The following is a 20,508-nucleotide window of genomic DNA, read 5'->3' on the forward strand; positions in this document are numbered from 1 at the left end:
CATGTAACAGGCCCTGGGTTTGATTCCCAGCACCACAGAAAAAGAGAGGGGATCTTTTATCTACCTCAAGGTCATGAAGATATAGGGACATTTTCAAATCCAGAGAACCGTGACATGCCGCTGCCTCCCCATACTTACAACTGGTGAGGACACCTTAGTGACAGGGAAAGTGGGTCTAGCTAGAGAAAGAAGTCTGGACTCAGTGGTGGAGTCATCCTGGACTCACTCCCTTGGCCCATACTGCCTCTAGTTCAGGGCCACTGGGGTCCGGAAGAAAAGCTATGGTCACAAGGCCATGCCATGCAGCCAGGGTTGCCACCTGCCAGGCTGGAGAGGGACCTGAGCTTCCCCAGGCTTAGAGGACAGGACAGGACAGGAGCTGACAGCTGCAAAGCACTGACCAGCAGGGGCCCCGCCCAGGTCGAAGGGTTACAGAGAAGTTGCTCAGGGCCAATCTGGTGTCACCGGGAGCGTCACTCACAGCAAGCCCCTCAATCTCCCACTTAGTCCAGCAGCCAGATTCACTGAGCTTCTCACACGTCCATGCACGCACGCACGCACGCACACACACACACACACACACACACACGTGTATGTGCATGAGGGAGCTGAGCTATGGGAAGGCTGCTGCCAAGCCCCGGGCCAGCCAGCCACTCCTAAAGCCTAGGGTGGGTCAGGCCCCACCAGGAGCTGGCTCAGAGCATAGGTGCTATGGCTTGACTGTGCCCCCCCAGAATTCACATGCTGGAACCCTAATTCCCAGAGTGGCAGTGCTGGGAGGTGGGGTCTAATCAGCAGTGACCGGACCAGAGGGCAGAGTCCTAGTTACAATGAGAATGGGTTATACAGACCAGGCCTGTCTGCCCAGCTACTCGGAGGGCTGAGGCCAGCCTGGGCAACTTAGTGAGACCCTGTCTCAAACCACAATGAAACAGGCTGGCTATGGCTTTGCAGGTAGGCAGACTGTGGTAAAAGTGCATCCAACCCACAGCTGCCTCTCGCTGGACACTGTCACCATGCCCTAGACTTCTAGCCTCCAGAGTTGTGGGCCAAGGAGATGCCGGCCCCTATAAATCCCCCATCTGAAGTCTCCTATTACTAATGGGAGAGGGATTAGTACACCATGGAACTCTATGCAAGCTGAGCCTGGAACTACAGGAGAGAAGGGGATCTGAAGGCGGGAACAACCTCTTCCCCACTGCCCAATGTCCCAGGCTCTTTCTTTCCGAATTAAAGACCTGGTGTTTTCAGCAAGGTCAGCCCTCTGGCCTTGCCATTGCGGGTGGCTTCTGCGGTGCTGCCTAGATTCCTACAAAGTTCCTCTACGCTAAGCCACTTGCAGGACAACTCTCTACAACACCAAGACCAGTGGCAAATCTGAGGGTCATACGTCGCAGGTGAATGAAGCAAAGGACAAGGGGACACAAGCAAAATGGCAAGCGTGACCAGCACATGTCTGTGCAGGAGCCAATCCAGATGTGCAGTACCCGGGGTCCAGGGCATCCAAGGCCTCTGGAAGCAGGACAGAGTCTGGGAACCTGGGCGAGCAGCCAGGGAGACGCGACAGGACGCAAAGGGCTCTGGGCACGGACCTAGCAGCTGAAAGCAGAGACCGCCAGTCAGCACCAGGAGCCCATGGGAGGAAAGTGGGCTCCCTGGTTCCCAGAGCAAGTGGGTCAGGAAGTGACTTGGCCTCGTCACATGAACAGGGGCCCAGTGACCAGAACACCACGCACCCACATGTGGAAACCTTGGCGTCACTGAAAAAGAAGAGGCAGCTTTAAGCACAAGGACCAGAAGGATGAGGTAGTGGCAGAATCAGGCGCACCTGGGCCCAGTGCCACTCTGCTATAACAGCAATACACACTTAAGTCCAAGCACAGAAGGCCCCCTAAAAGGAACCCACACCAAGCCAGGCTCAGCACCACATGTGTGCAATCCCAGGTGCTCAGGAGGCTGAGGCAGGAGTGCAAATTTGAGGCCAGGCTGGGTAACCTAGTGAGACCCTGCTTCAAAATAAAAAATAAAAGGTTCTAGACAAGGTGCCACACACCTGTAAAATCAGCACTCTGGGAGGCTGAGTCAAGAGGATCATGAGTTCAAACCCAGCCTGGGCAATTTAGCAAGATCCTATCTCAAAAAGCTGGGGATGCAGCTCAATGCAAAGGCCCGGGGCGGGGCGGGGGTTGAGAATGTAGCTCACTGGCAAGGCACTGGACTAGCATGTGAAGCTCTGGACTCCAGCCCCAATACCACCCAAGAGACCCAAAAAAACAACAAACAGGGAGCTGGGGATTTAGCTCAGTGGTTCCGGCACCTTCCTCGAAAGCACAATGTCCTGAGTTCAATCCCCAGTACCAAAAAAAAAAAAAAAAAAACAAACCACCACAAGCCGCTTGAGAGGCAGGCAGCAGCACCACTGAGCTAAGATCTCCCGCCCCCACCATTTTTATTTTTTGAGACAGGGTCTTGCTATGTAGTTTAAGTTGGCCTTGAACTCACTATGTACCCAGGCTAGCCTTGAACTACCAGTGATCCCTCCTGCCTCAGCCTCTTGAGTGCTGGGATAATAGGGATGGGCCACCTCACCTGGCTCAGGAAATGCCTTCAAGGAAATGAACAATAAAGAGGAAAGTATCTGAAGACTGCATTATCCTCAACCTACTTTCACCTTCATCAAACTCATCACTTACTTCCTGTCATCCCAGCTACTTAGGAGGCTGAGGCAGGAGAATCACAAGTTTGAGCCCAGCCTGGGCAACATAGTGAGACTCTCTCAAAATTGAAAAAAAAGGGCCAGGGATTTAGCTCAGTGGTTTCGCCACCTGCTGCGCAAGCACGAGGACCCGAGTTCAATCCCCGGTACCAAAAAAAAAAAAAACACTGAAATAAAAACGGTAGCTCAGTGGTAGGGTGCAATCTGTATGCCCAGCTCTCAAAAGATCACTGAAAATAAGAAACATCCACTGGGGCCGGGGATTTAGCTCAGTGGTTTCGTTGCCTGCTGCGCAAGCGCAAGGACCCGAGTTCGATCCCCGGTACCAAAAAAAAAGAAACATCCACTGACATTCAAATGTGGACCCCAACTGCTTGAGGGAGAGACACCCAGTTCCTCCCTCACACCACTCTTAGCTTTTGCTTATGAACCAAGGGACACAGGGGCACCCACAGCAGGGCAGGCCACGACCACGAGAGGTCACCAGCCCTGTCCAGACTCCGCTGCTGGGACCATGTCTGTACTGTGCCCGAGAGCCTGCCCTCGACTGGCTGGATTTCCGGCACCCCAACTGGTCTCCCTCCACTCTGGGCCTGGAGAAACTTGTTCCCAACTGACTCATTTGTCAGCAGGCGGTGCGCTGTGCTCGGGCAGGTCCACAGGTGGGCGGGCCACGGCTTCAGCGAAACCAGCCCCACTTCTCCTCTCCAGACCTGACATGTGGGGCGCTCTCACCTGTGACCCCCAAACACAAGTGAGGCACGTGTGGTCTGAGGGAACGTGCTCATTCCCAGCCCAGTGCTGCTTTCCTTGGAACACAGTAAGTAGCAGAGCTAAGAACCAAGTCACCATGACAAATTACAATGTCTCCTGGCCCTACCTTTCCAGGAGATGTGCTGCGTTGTTACCAAGTATCATTCTTAGCACTGAGAGTTATATATCATTTTATTCACTGGAATTGCCTCGCTTTTTTATTTTCATTCATTTGAAAACCACTTAAGGACGGTATGGTGCCACAAGCCTATAATCCAAGCTACTTGGGAGGCCGAGGCAGAAAGACTGCAAGTTCGAGTTCAGCTTGGGTAACTTAGCAAGACCTTGTCTCAAAAATAAATGAAAAAATGAGTAGGGATGTATAGCTCAGCATTCTCTGGGTTCAATCTCCAGCACTAAAGCAAGTATCAAAAACACAAATCACTTAAGAGCACAACAAAGCCAGGGATTTCCCTGACTGCTAGAGAGCTGTGGGCTCTGTGCTACAGGAACACAAGCACTTCCCCTCAACCTGCCTGCCGGACAGGAGTCCCCACTCCCCACCCTGGGTAATAGCTATGGAAAGCTCTCCCACTGGCCTCTGGCCCTTCACCTGTTTAAGGCTGCCCAGGCCCACCAGACCCCGCCAGGCCATGGATCGCTAGCTATGTCCCCATCACCAAGCAAGACGCATGAAGCCAGAAGTCACCCACAACAGGGGCACCGAGGCCAAGGGTGTCCAGGTGAGGACAGACACATACAGAACTCAACCTGTGGGTGTCACTCGGGCCTGCGTAGCCACCCAGCAGAGGATGAGGTCATGATCACCTCCCAAATACCAATCATGTGCCTGCTGTGCCGTGCAAGCGGCTGGCAAAGAATACAGTTCCTGCCTGGTGGGGTGGACCACCAAGAGACAGAGACACACTAATAAATATAACAATGTCACAAACGGGGTGGAAGTGCTAGGAGAAAATAAGCAAATGAGTTGACAGCAGTAACAGAGGGAAGGCGCTCTTTCAATCATGGTTTCCTGGGACAGTCTCAGTAATGGGGAGACATCGAAGTGCACATCTAAAGGCAGAGGACCAGCTGGTGCAAAGGCCCTGGGGTGGAGCTGTGTGAGGGATCTTCTAAGGTGCAGCATGTCGGCCAGGGTTTCTCTACACTCACAGCAACCCCAACGAAACTAATTTCCTCATGACACAGAACATTTCTCTGACCAGATATGGGGCTTTCTCCCACACCAAGCAAGTCTGCAACCTCCCGACACCAGCTGGCGGTCCCACCATCCAGCTGTGACTCTCTGAAGGATTAGCGTCAGGTCTGGCAAGGACGCGTGCACATGCGTTGAGGACAGCAGCTCGGCCCCGGTGCACCCAACTCCCTGGCTATCCACTGAGTTCCTACTAGGCCCCCACTTCCACTTAACGTGGTGACGCGGCTCAGACAGCGAAGGCACATTACTTCTCAGTACTAGTTTATCATACAGGACAGAATGCAGGGACAACAGGGGAGGGAGGCACAGGGCCAGGTGTGGGGGAGGTGACCAAGGCTGCTTCTACACCTCTCTGGACAGGCCACCCTCTCCAGAGTCACTTGGTCTTTCTGTGACCAGCCCCATCCTGGGCTACCAAGGGGCCACACCCCAAGTCACCTCATTGGCATCAACTCAGAGGTGATGAAAAGGGGCTCAATAAAAATGAACAGTCAAGTGTGGTGCCCCGCGTCTGTAATCCCAGCACTCAGGAGGCTGAGGCATGAGGATCACCATGGGTTCAAGGCCAGCCTGAACTACATAGGAAGACCCTGTCTCAAAAAACCAAAAAAAAAAAAAAAAAGACCAAAGCCTCACCTCGCCTCTAACTCCTGACCCAATGTGTTTCACATTACAGCATGGAGGCCAGCAGATGGAGGTGGGCACACTGAGAAGTGGGGCTGTGTGTGCCCAGTGCTGAGGGAGCCCTTGAACACTCAGGGCAGAGGACGGACAGGGCTTGTGAGGGCTTGGGAGACTTCTCTGGACAGGCTGATGGGAGGATGAGAGGAAGAGAAGAGTCCGGGACAACAACGGTGGCCAGCCAGGCCTCAGCCAGCCCTGCCATCAGAAACACAAACGGAGCAGGGGATGGTGGCACAAGCCTTAATCCCAGTACTATGGGAGGCTGAGGCAGGAGGATGACAGCAATTTCAAGCCCAGCTTAGGCAATTCAGCAACTTAGTGAGACCCTGTCTCAAAAAATAAAAAAGGACTGAGATGGAGGTCAGTGCAAAGCTCTGGGTCTAATTCCCAATACCAAAACAAAACAAAACAAAACCCACAGGCATCTTGTCAGGGTGGTGTGAACCAAGAAGTCCCAGCACTCAGGAGGCTGAGGCAGGAGGATCACCATGAATTCGAGGCCAACCTGGGGTACATAGTGAGTTCAAGGCCAGCCACACTACACAGCGAGACGCAGTCTCAAAATAAATACTGAGCAGAGCTGGGGATTTAGCTCAGTGGTACCACACCTGTCTTGCAAGCACAAGGTCCTGAGTTCGATCCCCGATACCGGGGGGAAAAAGAAGCAACTGAGCAAATAAATGAATAAATAAATACCGAGTAAGCTCTAGAACATGGGCTGGATCTCAGCCCCAACTCAATCTTGGGGTTCAGAATTAGTAACTGGAGGTGGCCATTTACTGAGACCGGGGAGACTGGGAGGAACAGACGAACTTTGTTGAGAGAAATTGAGGCATTTACTCAACGGCATGAGTAGCTAATTCAGGTTAGGGATCAAAAGGGACAAGGAAGCAAGCATGGTGGTGCAGGCCTATCCTCTCAGCCCTCAGGAGGCTGAGGCAGGAGAATCGCCTTGAGTTCAAAGCCAGCCTGAACTACACAGTGAAACCCTGTCTCAAAAAGCCAAAAAAGGGGTCGGGGATTTAGCTCAGTGGTTCCACTGCCTGCCTCCAAAGCGCAAGGACCCGAGTTCGATCCCTGGTACCAAAAAAAAAAAAAAAAAAAAAAGCTGAAAAAGAAAAAGGAAATTATACAAATACAAAAAAAAAAAAAAATACCCAGGGCTGAGGACATAGCTCAAGTGCAAAAAGGTTGAGTTCCAATCCTAGTAACATTGGACAAAGAAATGTTAGGAAGAACAAAGGTGCAAACAGAGAGGCAGCACCTGACAGGCAGGAGCATCCAGGTGTTGGGGAGCAGGGTGTTGCCCCCAGTCTAGGCTGTGACCAGTGTCACACGTGGCCATCATGAGCCCAGTCAACTCCTAGGGCTCAGCGAGACCATCCACTGTGCCACTGTGCTGGGAACTTCCCGGGCTGCACCACCAGATGCCACGCACGGGCAGGCACATCCCTCCCCCACTGTCACAGGTGAGGCAGCAACTGTCACGCAGGCACCTGCTTCCTGAGCTAGCAAGGCATGACCGGCCAGCACAAAGAAAGCTCAGACCCACACAGAGTCGCTGCAGACCATCACTGTACATCATCACATGCGCCACTGGGGAGCACATGGAGCAAAGCCTGGACAGCCCCCAATGACAGGGTCTCAGGCAAAACTCCAGCAAGGTGACTAGTGTCCCGAAGGGAAGCTTAGAAGCCAGATTGGGGTTCAACAGACAGGAAGAAACCAGGGCTAGGTTACACCTGGCATTCTTGTTTGTTTCATGTACACACACACACACACACACACACACACACACACAGTCTCACTATGTGGCTCAGGCTCGTCTCAAACTCACTACTATATAGCCAGGCATGGTAGTGCACGGCTATAATTCAAGCACTCTGGGAAGCTGAGGCAGGAAGATCACAAGCTCAAGCCCAGCCTGGATAACTTAGCACCTGAGACTATGTCTCAAAATAAAAAATAAAAAGAGCTAGGGCTGAGACTAGCTCAGTGTGAAGGCCTTGGATTTAATCCCCAGTACCACACACACAAAAAAAGGGGCTGGGGATTAAGCTTAGTGGTTATGCCGCCTGCCTCTCAAATGCAAGAACCCGAGTTCGATCCTTGGTACCGGAAAAAAAAAAAAAAGAAAGAAAGAAAAAAAAGAAAAACAAAACACCAAACATATTCCTTCTGGTTCCCCCCCCCCCGATAAAAAAGGGCTGGGGGTGTATCTCAAAGTGAAAAACAAGGACTCAACCTCCAGTACAAATTACAAAGCGTTTTTTTAACAAATTAGGTGCTGGAGATCAAACCCGGAGCCACAACCCTGCCAGGCGGGCTATATCCACAGCCTGTGACCAATTGCTTAGTACATGTTAGTTCTGAGCACTTCACAGCTGTCGTTCTATCGCTACTTAGTCCCTGACCTCCACCACAGCCTGGGTTTCCCACTGCCTCCTACACCAGGGACCAGATGCCGGCGAAGGAGAACAGGGCCTGTGTCTGCCTCTTTCCATGGAGTCCCAGAGCCCCAGTAGCGCCTGGTGGCAGCATTCAATGCGTATTTGTCCACTGTGTGACCACGGAGGGAGGCTGGGTGGCTTCTCATACTCCTCCAAGGAGTGCCATTCCTGTGCTCTGTCTCCAGTCAGTGTGAATGGGTCCCTCTGTGCCATGGCAGCCCCAGTGACAGGGCCAAACAGCTGGCTCCTCTGAGGACCTTCAATGTGCCGGGCACTAGCATCGCCACTTCTCTGAGCACCAGGAGGGAAACTTGCAGAACCACACAGTCAGTCCAAGCGGCTGGCTTGAGAGCCCCCTGGGAAAAATGTACCCTTGGACTTGGGTTCCTTCCTTGGTGTCACCAGACATTCCCCCCAGAACACCTCATCCCTCCTGCTCGGCCACATGCAGTGAAAGCTAAGGCTTGGGGTGCTCTCGGTTAGCGCTCAATGTTTTGAGGGTCCCCAAGAGTGGAAAGGGTAAATAATAACCTGTGAGTAAATGTATGTGCTGGGTGATTCCCATGGACAGGTTTGGAGTCCACTGCACCGCCCTACACCATAGCTCAAGAGATGTCAACACCCTGCTCAAGACCCATAAACCAGTCTCCTAAAGGGCCGGACACCAAATGACTTGGGGGCACCCAGAGGAACATTTATTATCTCCCTAATTAGCTATGTGTTGATTTTAAAGAAAGTCAGGAAAAATATATAACCAGAACATCAAACCTGGCATTTCAAGCATATAGGGTGACACTAAATTGTTGATTCGCTTTTTGAATAGTTGATTTACGTAATCCCAGCACTTGGGAGGCTGAGGCAGGAGGATCCTACCAAGTTCCAAGCCAGCCTGGGCACCAAAATGAGTTCAAAGGCAGACCTTGAACTACATAGCAAGACCCTGTCTCAAAAAATCAAAAATATTTTAAAAAAATAAATAAACAGTTGATCCAGGTTGGGGTAGGGCTCAGTGGTACAAGACGTGCTATGCATGCACAAGGCCCTGGCTTCTATTTTCAGCAGCAAAAAAATCCCACACACACAAAAAACAAAACCCAAGATTACAAAACAGCAAATAAACAATCTTAAAGAAACGGAGTGCTCCCTACATGCCAGGTGCTGCGGCTGTGAGGGAGTTTCTTAGCCATCTCAGTCTCTCACTACTGCCACTGAGTGGCATCCAGCTCGAACCTGTCTAATAGGTGCAGCACCTGGTGAGTGCCCAGCCTAAGGTCAAGCTAGGCATGATGATCTGGGTCTGATCCATAAGCTGCGCTCCTCACCACCACTCAAAACAGAAACCCATCACGGCAGAGGGTCAGGAAGCCACGGCTGGGTGTGGCTCAGTGCGACAGCACTTTCCAAGCCTGCAAGAGGCCATGGGTTCAATCCCCAGGACCACAGAAAGAAAAACAAGACAACTACATCCAGCGTTTACTGCTTGAAATCCTGCATGAAGTCTTTCACAGATTCACCTGAGGCTCCCAAGAGCCCTCCTCATTCATGCCACACATCACTGCTTAGGACCCACTGTGTGCTGGGCCTGGGGCACCCTATGGCAAAGCAGGCACAGTCCCTGCTCTGACGGCACCAGGAATAAGTCACACAGTACAGACCGAGGTGATGTAGGAGTGGGAGAGAGGGGCACAAGGACATCCAAGGTGAGCAGGGAAAGTAGAAACACAAGCCTGGGCATCGTCCTTGATCCGGGGTGAAGCCCCTTTCTTCCATGAAGCCTCCTTGATCTCCAGAGGGCTCAGGTGGCTCCTCTCCAGACCCATTGCTTCCCCCTGACGGTGTGAACGTGACGATTAGATGCCAGGCCAAAGGGCTTTGTTCCCACATTCACAGCCAGTTCTCCAGCAAGACTGGCGAAGTGGTACAACCCTCAGAGAGCCAACCCCCAGCCAAACGACACTCAGGGATTCAAATATTCAACAGACAATGGCATAGAACCCAGAAAAAAGCATTAAGGCCACCAAAAGACACGGAGATGTCTTAAATATCATTTTATTAAGTGCAAAATGCCTATCTGAACAGGACATAATGGCACATGCCTAATCCCAGCACTCTGAGACGCTGAGGCAGGGAGATCACAAGTTCCAGTCCTCCCTGGGGTCAATTTAGCAACTTAGCAAGACCTTGTCCAAAACTAAAAAATAAAAAGGGCCAAGGATGTAGCTCAGTGTGAAGGCCCTGTGTTTAATCCTCAGTACCACAGAAAAAAAGTTTTAAATAAATATTTGCTCACAGCCGGGCATAGTGTCACAAACCTGTAATCCTAGCACTCAGGAGGCTGAGACAAGAGGACTGCTTCGAGTTCAAGGACAGCCTGGGCTATATAGTGAGTTCAAGGCCAGCCTGAACTACACAGTGAGACTGTCTCAAAAAATAGTAATAAAAAATAAGTATTTGCTCAAAATGACAGAGGAGATGGGCTAGTCAACAACAGGGGCTGGGCTCGAAAGCGCAAGGTTCTGAGTTTGATCCCTGACACCAAAAAAAAAATACTGCTACCCACTTGGTAGAAACCATTTTATTAGCTTTCACCAACTCCATTTGTGAAATTATCCCCCTTTCACAAAGGAGGAAACAAGCGGTTCAGAGATATTAAGCCACCTGGGTAAGGTCACACAGCTAAATGACAGGGCCAGCAATTCGACTCCAATCCAGTCTGTCAGTTTCAACTGAAAACTTGTTTCCAATTCGGGGAAGTGGCTCTTCCTTTTATTCTCCTTCTATTTTTCCCTATGGAAAAATCAACACTACTGTCTTCCGATCAGCATAAACACTTGTTTGAAAGGACTGGGTTCTAAATCAAACCTTTAACCTGGGGCGGGGGGGACCAACTGGAAAGGGAAAGGACACAAACAAAAAAAGCACACAGCTTTCAACAGCGAACAGTTCCCTCCCTCGGTCCACCCCCGACTTAACGACCCCCGCCCGACTTTGGAGCAAACATTTTCAAGTCTCTACCAGCAAGGAACTGGGAAAGTTATTTATCTTTCCTTGCAAATCTGGAATAATGCAATTTTTAATAAAATTTTAGGTTTCAACACTTAAGGCGAGCTACTAATGATTACGTCCGGGCGACGCTGGACACATCCGAGGTTTCTGCTACAGGGCTCGACCCCATACAACGTAGTCAGCAAAGCCTGACGCCTTGGCCATTGTTATAACAGCGGCCCGAGAGAAGGCGAGGGGGGACCAGGCGCCTGGCCCACTAAACGGGGCTGAGCTTTGTCCAGGGACCCCCGCGAGAACGCGCACGGCCTCCATGCGGCTCAGGCCCCGCACCCCGCCGGCCCGTGGATTCCGTAGCCGCCTCGGCCTCGATAAACTACGGGCCTTCCCCGAGCGCGCGGTTGTCTGCCGGGCTTCTTGACCCTCGGGCGCCGCCGTACCCCAGCCCTGCTCTGGGCGCCGGCGGCTCCCTCCTCCCTCGGCGCCCCGGCTCCATTCAAACCGATCTCCCAAGCCCCGCGACGCGCTCCCCCTGCAGCCCGCGTTCCTTACCGGGAGCTGCCGGCGCCGCCGCCTTCTTGGCGCCGCCCCCAACCCTCCACACGGGGCCGGGGGCAGAATGGGTGTCTCGCCTCTCTTCACCAAACAAAGAAGCCGAGACCGCCGCCGAGCTACGAGAAGCCTCGCGCGCGCCCGCTCTCCCCGACTGCCCCCCCAACGCCGCCCGCGCCCCCGCTGCGCGCGCACTCGCCGCCTCCCCTCCCTAGCCCCCCCACCCACGGGCTGCCTCTCCAACTTCCGCCGCCCGCCGGGCCTCGTGCGCGCGCCTGCCCGTCTTTCCGCTCTCTTTGCGCGTGCGCGTCCGTCCTTGGGCAGGAAGAAATGGGCGGGGCCCAGAGGGAGCACGCGCACCACACGAACCAGGAAGAATCTCCCTCTGCGCACTTAGGTCTCGTCCTCACGCCTCCGAGCATGCGCAGAACAGGCGCCACTGCGGCGGCGCTGGGGAGTTGGGGGAGGGGACAGGGTGGTCATCTGTTCTGCGGGAAGTGATGGCTGAAGGGCTCTGAGGTTCGGAGGGGCACCTGGGCCCGTGCCTTAAGACCAGGACCTGGGCCGGGGATTTAGCTCAATGATTTCGCCGGCTGCTGCGCAAGCGCAAGGATCCGAGTTCCATCCCTGGTGCCAAAAAAAAAAAAAAAAAAGACCAGGACCCGACAGAATCTACCCACGGGGAAGGGCGAGCCTGAGAATTTAGATCCTTGGCCTAGGGCGGTGGATCCGGTTCTGCAGACCTGCTGAATGCCATTAATAAATTGAGCCAGAATTTATTGACTCACTGCTGTACCCCAGCCGCCGTGGAGCTCACGATGTATGAGAAGGAAGATAAATGCACGATGTGTGAGATGAAGTCTGGGAGGGCCGTGGGAGTTTTAAGCACGGCTGCCAGGAAAGGCTGGCTAAAAAGACATTTGAGTATATACATGAAAGCGGGGAAGGGTAAAACCCAGTTCAGGTGAGACTCTCAAACCAGGTATGGTGTTGCACGCCTGTAATCCCAGCACTCTGGAGGCAGGTGGATCACTGTGAGTTCAAGGCCAGTCTGAACTACATACCAAAATCCTATCATAATAAAAGGACAAATGGGCCGGGGATTTAGCTTAGTGGTTCCACCGCCTACCTCAAAAGTGCAAGGTCCCGAGTTTGGTCCCGGGACCAAAACATAAATATAAATTTAGATGCCCAACTGTAACAGGCACACCCCAGTTACCTGAGTGTCTTAGTTACTTTATCTTGTTGTTGAGACAAAATAACCAATACCCAAAGGTAAAGGAGGAAAAGTTTATTTAGTTTATAGTTTGTAGAAGTTTCAGTTCATAGTTGGCTGGCTCCAGGGCAGGGTGTCATGGCAGAGGGACATCGCAGAGGAGAAACAGTTCATGCCGAAGCAGCAAGTGACAAGGGGCACACTAGCCCTCTTTCTGTCCTTTATATTTTTATCCATGCTACCCACCCTAAGGGCGGTAGCACTCACATGCTTAATCCTAGTGTCACACCGTGAGTCAGTACCAGCATCACACCCTTGATCCCAGCAGCACATACCCTAGAACCAGCCACCTCCAAAAAGCCCCTCCTATGACCGCATGAAGCTTTGGGGGACATAAGGACAAAAGCCCCAGCCTGAAGTAGAGGGATTGGTCTCAAAAGACCAGTCCCAAAACCACAATCTAGGAGATACGCAGTGGTGAAAAGCAGGAAAGGAGCTTTGATCAGCGCAGCCACAGTGGGAAGCACAGATAAAGGCGTGAGGATCTGTCCAGGGGTTCACAGATGCTGTGTGGTTTTACAGGAAAGACAAGGGTTGTGGGTGTTCTGCATAAGGAGCAGCCTGTGTGGTCGACATCTCAGGACTCTGCTGAGGTTCTGGGGGAGCTGTCCCAGCTTGAGTGCTGTTCCCATCATGACATGACAGTGCCTGCTTTGGGGGGCAGCCCATACTGAGGTAACTGCTCCCACCTGGGGGGTGACCTCACCATGGGGTGGCCTGTGAAGCTCCGCTTTTCTGAAATGCAAAGTCTTCTGAAATGCAAGGTTGCTGCAGGTTTAGGACAATGACTGGAGTCTTCTGGGCATTGCTGCAGGGGATCTGCAACTGGACAATGTCAAAACCAGCAGGAATCTAAACTGTATGCTACTTGTCTCCTGCTTTTTTGAATTTGCTTTTGAGACAGGGTCTTGCTATGTAGCCCAGGCTGGCCTTGAACTCACAGTGATCCTCCTGCCTCAGCCTCCCAAGTGCTGGGATTACAGGTGTGTGCCACCACATCGGGCTTGCTAATAGATATTTTTAAACACTATATTGGAGAACAAGAGATGGCCTCCTGCTGTATTTATCCCAAGCACTGTATGTGCATAGCGAACTTGGGTCTTCTTACACCTGAGGTGGGTTCTTTACAGCAGACACAGAAGGCAAGATCGTATGCAGGAGTCAAGAATTTTTTCAGGGGGCAGGGGTGCTGGAGATGGAGTCCAGAGCCTCATGCATGCTAGGCAAATGCTCTATCACTCAGCCACACCCTCAGCCCTTTTTTACTCCTTAAATTTTATTTGTACATGTTGGCAGCACATAATGAACATTTCACTGTGGGGAATCAGTATATATACATACTGCATCTTAGTCTTTTTTCCTTCCCCTTCCCTCCATCTCTTCTTCCATCCCTAGCTCTCCTTCCCATCTGCAAAAGGTCTACCTCCTTGCTTCCCATCTTCTTTTATTTTGCTCTTTATACTTGGAGCTTTTCATATAAAAGAAACCATGCGATATTTAACCCTGTGTCTGACTTTTTTCACTTACCATTTGGTCTCAGGGTGCATCTGTTTTCCTACAAATGACTCAAATTGGTCCTTCTTTATGCCCAGCCCTCTTTTAAAAGTTTTTGAGGTGTCACAAGTTAACCAGGATGACCTGGAACTGCCATTCTCCTGCCTCAGCCTCCTGAGTGCTGGGATTACAGGCATGTGCTACCATGCCAAGCTTGATGTCTCTTAAATTCCCTCAATATGCTAATGAACACCCAGCAGAGGACAGGGCTGCATCTATGCAGTGACCACGTGACTGTCTCCTACACTGGAAACACACGCAATAATGTGCACAAAAGCCCCAGCTGGGAGATCGTAATACAGGGCCTGGCTGCAATCGAGTCACTGTGCAAACGACTCTGCCATGCTTGCGTACAGCTTGAGTGTGGCCCCACATGTTCATGTGCTGGTTCCTTGGCAGTGGAGTCAGAACCTTAAGAGGCGGAGCCCAGTGCGATATCACTGGGTCATGTAGCTGCTGCCCTCAGAAGGAATTGATGCCATTCTGAAGTGACCCTGATGAGTTCTCACAAGACCAGGCTGTCATGAAAAGAGTAAGACTGAGTGGCCATGGGGCGCACACTTGTCATCCCAGCACTGTGGGAGGCTGAGGCAGGAGGATCATGAGTTCAAACTCAGCTTGGGTAACTCAGTGACTTGGCAAGACCCTGACTCAAAAATAAAAAGGACCTGCCTTATGATCTTGGGGGAAATGTGAGACCCCCACCCCTTCCCTCCTGGTATTAAGTGGTTTTCCTTTGTCACCTGCTCCTAGCATGATATGCTGTCATCCCAAGCCCAGTAGCAGCAGCAGGGCCACTCAGTCCTGGAATAAATCCTCCAGACTGTGATCCCAAATCAACCTTTCTTTCTTTTCTTCTTGGCAGTACTTGGGATGGAACCCAGGATCTTCAACCTGATCTCCATCCCCAGTCCTTTATTTTCAGACAAGGTCTCACTAAATCACTAACTTGCCCATGCTGGCCTCAAACTCACAGTGATCCTCCTACCTCAGCCTCCTGAGTGCTGAGGCAACAGGTGTGCACCATCATGCCCAGTCCACAAATTAACCTCTGTGCCGTCTGTGAAGGTCAAGTTCACGCCTTCCAATAGGGATGCCAGTGGTTCCAGCAGCACATGATTTGGACTGTCCATTCCCACTGAATTACCCTGGCACTTTTGTCCAAAACCAATGGAGGAGTACTTCACTTTCAAACACTCCCTCTACTCATCCAGAGTAGCTGTCTGCCATCTCGCTCTCTTCCCCACCCCACCCCTCCTTCAAATAAATCATCTTTTATTTAAAACAGAAAACAGGGCCAGGGATTTAGCGCAGTGGTTCAGGCACCTGCCTCCCAAGAGCAAGGTCCCGAGTTTGATCCCCGGTACCAAAAAAATAAATAAATAAAATTTAAAAACAAAGCAGAAAACGGGCCAGGGATGTAGCTCAGCAGCATCATGCCTGCCTGGCAAGCGTTCAATTTCTGGTACCGAAAAAATAAAATAAAATGAAACACAATTGACTGTTTAACTGCAGCTCGGGTTTCCAACTCTCTTCTGCTCACGGACCTCCATCCACCCTCATGCCCACACATCATTATCTCTGTCCCTGCAGCTTTGAGTCTCGGAATCGGGTCATGTAAGGGTTCTGTTCTTGCTTTCACATTTTTGGGGGTATTCTAGGTCCTTCCCATTTCTGTGTAAATTGAATTTTAGTTATTTTTGGTGTTGGGGATTGGAGCCTCAGCCTTGCGTATGCTAAACACAAGCTCTGACACTGAGACACACCCCCAGCTCGTTGTTAACTTTGTTCATTTATTTTTTATTTGTTTTATTCTTTTTTTTTTCTGGTACTGGGGCTCGAACTCAGGACCTTGTGCTTTTGAGGCAGATGCAGTGCCACTGAGCTAAACCCTCAGCCCTTATTTTTTATTCTTTTGGTGGTACTGCAGGGATTGAACCCAGGGCCTTTGTGCTGAACTCCATCCCCAGCCCTTTTTATTTTTTATTTTGGGACAGGGTCTCATTAAGTTACTCAATTGTCCAAGCTGGGCTTGAACTTTCGTCCTCCTGCCTCAGCCTCCCAGAGATCTGGGATCAGAGAACTGCAGCACCACATCCGGTCCCTTTGTATAAATTTTACAATGAACTCATCCACTTCAATCAAAACATATGACGGGATTTTGATAGGGGTTACACTGAATTCATAGATGAATTTGAGAACTGTTAGCAACATGAAATCTTCCAAAGCGTGAAAATGTGATGGTATCGCTCTGATTAGGATTTTCTAACTTTCATTAAACTTTCTTTTCAGGCCTTTTCTACCCCACTGCAACGATTCTATCAAAGCCAAGGTACCATCAATTCTCATCTTCAACTTCTGTGACCTCCTTTTTGTTTTCTTTCCTCTTGCTACTGAGGATTGAACCTATGGCCTTCCCACTGAGTTCCATCCCCAGCCCATTTTATTTTTTACTTTGAAATAGGCTCTCCATAAATTACTGTCACCCAGGCTGGGCTCAAAATGATAATCCTCCTGCCTCAGCCTCCCAGAGCGCTGGGATTGCAGGTGTGCACCACCACGTGCCCAGCTCCCAAGTATTTAAAAAAACAAATCCTCACCAGGCGCCAGGCGTAGTGGTGCATGCCTGTCATCCCAGCACTTGGGAGACTGAGGCAGGAGGATCAAAGTGAGTTCGAGGCCAGCCTGGGCTACATAGTGAGTTCAAGTCCAGCTTGAACTATATAGCAAGACCCTCTCAAATAAGTAAATAAATAAACAAGTCTTCAAACATGTTTGTAAACAAGTGCTCATTGCTGCTGCACTGTTCACCAGAGTCAAAAGGGGGAGGCACCCAAATGTCCATCACTGGATAATTACAAATATAAACCCTGGGACACACAGCCGGGTGGGTCCTTAGTATCAGGAGCATCTTCGGTTCTTCACACTGAAGAACGGCAGCCTTACTGACTCCCAGAAGGTGTGAAGTTTCTTCGGAGAAAGTGAATCAGCAGGAGATGGATGGATGGATGGATGGGTGGATATTAAGGAATTCGTGATAGTAGGGGCTGACAAATCAGAAACCTAATCTGAAGTGGAGCCTGGTGGCCCACGCCTGTAACCCCAGTACTCTGGGAGGCTGAGGCAGGAGGACTGCAAGCTTGAGCACAGCCTGGCCAACTTGAAGACTTAGCAAGACTATCTCAGTGGTCTCAAAAAATAAATAAATAAGGGGGGGTTGTTGAGTCGGTCGTGGTGGCACATACAGATAATCCCAGCACATAGGAGACCAGGGCAGGAAGACTGCTTCAAGTTCGAGGCCAGCCTGGGCTACATAGTGAGACTATCTCAAAAAACAAAACAAAACAAAACAGAGTCAGGGAAGAAGATAAACCGCTTCTTCTGACCAGACACGACTCCCAGTAGCAAGTCAGCTGTAAACCCCCATGATCCCCTCACCTTCCAAAAGCCCTGCCTATGAGGGCCCGAGGCTTTGGGGGACATCTAGACATAACCCTAACTACCTCCAAGAGTTCACGTGTTGGAAGCTCAATCCTGAGTGTGGTGATGTTAAGGAGGTGATGGAAACTTTAAGAGGCGGAGCTTAGTCTACCATGGGGGTACACACCTGTAATCCCAGCTCTCTGGGAGGCTGAGGCAGGAGATTGCCATTCTGAGCCGAGCCTGGGTAATTTAGCAACTTAGCAAGACCCTGTCACAAAATGGAGAAAAACAATAATAGTGTTGATTTCTAACTTGTAATAATTTTTTTTTTTTGGGTACCAGGGATCGAACTTGGAACCTTGCATTTCCAAGGCAGGTGGTGACACCACTGAGCTAAATCCCTGCCCCTAAAAGTGTTGATTTCTTGTTTGTTTGTTTGTTTGTTTTGGTACCGGGGATCGAACTCAGGGCCTTGTGCTTTTGAGGCAGGCGGCAGAACCACTGAGCTAAATCCCTGGCCCAAGTGTTGATTTCTTTTTTATTTTTTTTAAGTTTGGTACCGAGGATCGAACTCAGGTCCTTGCGCTTGCGCAGCAGGCGTCGAAACCACTGAGCTAAATCCCCAGCCCAAGTGTTGATTTTCTTGATAGCAGCCATTCTTTCTGGAGTGCTGGCAGGGTTGTGGGGAAAAAGGAACCCTTCTCCACTGTTGGTGGAGTGCAGACTGGTACAGCCACTGTGGAAATCAGTACGGAGATACCTCAAAAAACTAGGATTAGAGGTCCCATTTGACCCAGCTAGTCCCCTGATTGGTATCTTCCCAAAAGAATTAAAAGAATAGGGCCAGGGATTTAACTCAGTGGTTTCACTGCCTGCTGCACAAGCACAAGGACCCAAGTTCGATCCCCGGTACCAAAAAAAAAAGAAAGAAAGAAAGAAACAATTAAAAAAGAAAGAAAGAAAGAATTAAAAGTATCATACCACAGGGATATATGTGCATCCATGTTTATAGCAGCACAGTTTGTAACAGGTAAAACTTGGAAACAGCCCAATTGCCCATCAACTGGTGACTGGATAAAGAAGGTGGGTTTTTTAAATATAAAATGGAGTAGTACTCAGCCATAAAGAACGAGAAACAAGAACCACTTATAGCTAAATGGATGTACACTGAGGCCATATCTTAAGTGAAATAAACAGGACACACATGTGTAAATACTGAATAGTTTCTCTGGTGTAAGAAACTGACCATCTTGTGAAAACCCACACCAGAGTCTCTGTCCAGAGGACTCAAGCTCCAGCAGTAGCTATAACATAAGGGTTTTTTCAGAAAAAAATAACAAATAAAAAATGAATGAAATCTGAAAAAAAAAAAAAAAGAGTAAATAAGGATCAAAATGTAGACTAGATAATGTGAAATAGAAAGATAAGGCCCAAAGGGGAAGGGGTAGGGGAAGGGAAAGCGGGGAATAGAATAAATATGAGAAAAGGAAAAAACTGAAACAAAGTCTTTGTAAATAGGGAGGGGTGGAGGGGTGGAAGGGAGGGCAGGGGAAGGGGGAAAAATAAGAACCAAGATACATCATGTAAAGGTACAAATTCCCAATGAACGTCATGATATAGTATACCTAAAATGTACCAGTAAACTTAATGAATTTTTAAAAATTAAATAAATAAATAAAAGGGCGTTCGGAATGTAGCTCAGTGCAATGGCCCTGGGTTCATTCCCCAGTATAAAAAGATAAAAGAGAGGTGGTGTCTAGGGGAGGTCTTTAGGTCACAGGGTGCTTTTGGAAGGGACCCCAGTTAATCTCCAGTGTTGCGCTCTGGCTTCCTCTTATTTTATACAGGGCCTTGATAGTTGTCCAGGTTGGGCTCAAACTTGCAATCCTCCTGCCTCAGCCTCCCCAGTGGCTGGGGATACAGGTGTGCTTCATCTTCCAAGCATTCGCTTACTTTACTGGTTAATGAGAAGGACACAGTGAGACTGACACGTCCCCCAGCAGGGGTCCCTATGGGCCCACACACTACAGGCACAGGGACCCTGGAGTACCTAAGGCAGTGGGGGACCCCAGGGGCCGCCTTACCCAGGCCCTTTCTCTCTGCCTGGTCTGTCTCCTTGAACCCCCTCCTTCCTTTCTCCCTCTGACCTCCTTCAGCAGCAGGAAAGCTTTGTGGGCAGCATCCGAGAGGCAGCAGCAGAACAGGTTGCCCACCCTGAATTGGAGTGACCAGAGGTCTCTCTAAAATGAGCTTCTGCCAACATCACCTGGAGATTTGCGCCATCAGAAACCTGGACACAGCTGGGTGTGATGATGCACGCCTGTCATCCCAGCACTTGGGAGGCTGAGGCAGGACGATCACTGAGAGTACAACGCCAGTCTGGGCTGCACAGAGAGACCTTATCGCAAAACAAAACAAAACCAAACCAAACCATATAAGTAAAAAATAAAGGGCTGGGATGTAGCTGAGGGCCCGCTTGTATTCATCCCCAGTATCTGAAAAGGAAAAAAACTGCGGCCTCCGTGGAGAACATTTACAGCAAGTCCTCAAAAAAGAACGCACACCTGGAATCGCCACTGGATTGCCAGGGCTCCTGAGCAAGCCCGAGGCCATAAGGGATGAGAATAATCTCCAAAGGGAAGAACCTGCCCCAGGTCGTCGTCAGGTCGCCCCGCGGATTAAGGAGCCTGTGTCACCTGGCGAAGATCACAGCTTCCGCGATTCCTGAGCTGTTCCAAGCGGACAGACGCGAGGGCCCACGAGGCTCTCTGGTCTGCGCTTCCGATCCACTTCCGGCCCCGGGGCGGAAGGGAATTAAGGACGCGCAGCCAGGCAGGGCCAGCGCGCAGGCGCGGAGAGGACGCCAGCGGCCTCGGTA

General features: G+C 50.6%; 1 protein-coding gene across 2 annotated transcripts in view; it reads right to left on the reverse strand.

Annotated features, from left to right (window-relative positions):
* The window catches only part of Smarca4 (SWI/SNF related BAF chromatin remodeling complex subunit ATPase 4), a 92,865-nt gene extending 81,306 nt beyond the window's left edge, over window positions 1–11,559 (reverse strand). The window contains exon 1 of one of the 2 annotated variants that reach the window (XM_021245149.2): window positions 11,378–11,559. The gene's annotated coding sequence lies outside the window, so the exon portion shown is untranslated. The remainder of the gene's footprint in view (window positions 1–11,377) is intronic. The other variant, XM_087201603.1, reaches the window with a different exon arrangement.
* Window positions 11,560–20,508: the final 8,949 nt, after the last annotated feature.

The sequence above is a fragment of the Heterocephalus glaber genome, unplaced genomic scaffold (genome assembly GCF_053883595.1).
Source record: "Heterocephalus glaber isolate CG9 unplaced genomic scaffold, H.glaber_assembly_v1.0 deba00001760, whole genome shotgun sequence".
NCBI lineage: Eukaryota > Metazoa > Chordata > Mammalia > Rodentia > Bathyergidae > Heterocephalus > Heterocephalus glaber.